Raw genomic sequence first — 2,470 nt, 5'->3', positions numbered from 1 at the left:
ATGTGTTCTGCAGGGGAAATAAAATCAATGCAAGAACGAACATATTGCATTTATAAGCAACATATGTCTTATGCTGTTCTAGTCTTAACAGTGTAGAGTTGTTATTCCAAATGATGAAGAGCCCACTGTAGTCCATTCAGTTTTTCACGGGATGGTGATATACAATGACAACTGAATAATTTGCAGCTCTTCACAAAAACTGTAAAAGGCTTGGAGGCTATAGTTATTGTTTGCAGCAAGTAAAGAACAGCAGATACACCTTGCAGGTTTTATAAATATACTTTCTCTAAGGTGGCTTAAACACGTATTTTTAAAAGAATGCTGATCAGAACTGGTTGATATTCAGCTGGAAGCCCAGGACAGCTGAAGAGGTGTTGATAGCTATCACCCTTTCTCATTGGTCATCGCCCAGATAGAATCAGTGAAATCTTTAGAATATTACCCTGAGGTAATAATCCATCTACTGAATTATTTTCATGGCTCTAGTTCAAAATTGTTTATTATATTATTTTTTTTGATTAGACTTTATTAGTTTTAGGTTCACAGAAGTATTGGGAAAAGTGTATAGAGAGTTCCCATACTGTCTTTCTTCCCTTATTATTAACATCTTGTATTAATATGGTAATTGATGAACCCATATTGATTGATCGATACATTATTTTAACTAAAGTCCATAGTTTACATTAGGATTTACTCTTTTTGGTAAATTGCTTTATTGGTTTTGATGAATGTATCCCAGTTTTTTTCTCAAATATGTGTTTTGCAAATATTTTCTCCAAATTTGTGGATTATCTTTTCATTATCTTAGTAGTGTCTTTCACAAATAAAATGTATTTAATTTTAATGAAGTTCATTTTATCAATTTTATTCTCTTATGGATTGTACTTTTGGCGTTGTATCTAAAATGTCATTGCCAAATCCAAGGTCACCTAGATTTTTTTTTTCCATGTTACCTGCTGAAAGCTTTAAGTTTTGCATTTTACATTTAGGTCTGTGATCCATTTTGTGTTGTTATTAGTAAAAGGCGGAAGGTCAGTGTCTAGATTAACATTTTTGCATGTGGATATCTAATTGTCCCAGAACAATTTGTTGAAAAGATTATCCTTTCTTCGTTGAATTGACTCTGGCCCTTCATCAGAGATCCATTGTCTGTATCTGGGTGCATCTATTTCTCTGTTTTGTTCCATTGATCTGTTTGTCTTTCCCCTTAACAGTATTGTCTCTTCCTACCTACGAATATCAAATATCTGTTTATTTAGGTCTTCTTTAATATCTTTAATCAGTTGTGCTTTTTGCTGGTACATAGGAAAGCTATTGGCTTTTGTATGTTAAACTGTATTCCAAAACCTTTCTGTAATTGTTTATTAGTTCTAGAAGCTTTGTTGATGTTCTTTCTTTGTGTTTTTTAACATATACTATCATGTCATCTGTGAAGAAAGATAATTATATTTCTTCTGAGTCTATATACCTATTATTTTATTTTCTTCTCTTATTGCATCAGTTGGGCCTTCCAGCACAATACTGAATAAGAGTTGTCAGTGAGCATAATCTTGCTTTCTTCCTAATTTTAGGGGGAAAAATCTAGTTTCTCACCATTAAATAAAATATTAGCTGTAGGGTTTTGGTAGGTGTTTTTTTTTTTTTTATCAAGTTGAAGAAGTTGCCTTCTATTCCTATTTGCTGAAAATATTTTATCATGAATGAGTATTGGATTTTATCATATTCTTTTTCTATATTTACTGATTCAATTCTCTATAAGGTTTTTTTTTGGTATAGTGGCTAAAACTTAAAAGTAAAACTTATTTTAAATGATATCTAGCTAGCTAGCTAGATAGAAAGAAAGAAAATCTTGTCATCAATATACTTGAGCTATATGGCTTCTTTTTAGTTGTTGGAGCGAATTAAGCAAATTCCTAGGGTATGCTGTTGTAGAGTTGCTACAAGGGAGAGAGTGTTGGGTTAGGAGAAATCTGAAGGTATCTTACCACCCTACATCTCCAATTCTTTTAGAGCTCTTCTGAAGAATTGGATTCTGGCCAAGAAGCCCTTAGTGTTGTATGGTCCTGGATGGGGATTCTGATTGGCCAGAGCCTGGTAGACAGAACATAATGACACTAGGTAGCTGAAGAGTTAACATTGGTAAAAAATTTAAAAATGGCAGAAAATATGCCCCGTTACTACTGTAGGAGTACATTTCAAAACACACACTCTTCCAATGGTCGGTCATTAACATAAACAGTCCATTCTTCATGCTCCCCCTTCCAGTTTCGGTAGGCAGCTCAATTTTGCAAGAGTGTTCTCTGGAAATAAGAATAGCTCTAGAAACACAAAGCCACTGGGAAGAGCATTCAGGAATGGGGCTGACCTCAACAAAACGGGTTTGCTTTGAACTTTCTGTGGATCAGGAGAGCTTAAAAGATCTCACCTAGGATTTTACTCCATCTTAAAATCAATATCTAAGCAATGTCCC

The sequence above is a fragment of the Desmodus rotundus genome, chromosome 5 (assembly GCF_022682495.2).
Source record: "Desmodus rotundus isolate HL8 chromosome 5, HLdesRot8A.1, whole genome shotgun sequence".
Lineage (NCBI taxonomy): Eukaryota > Metazoa > Chordata > Mammalia > Chiroptera > Phyllostomidae > Desmodus > Desmodus rotundus.
The sequence above is the reverse complement of the archived record's forward strand: the minus strand, read 5'-3'. Positions refer to the sequence as shown.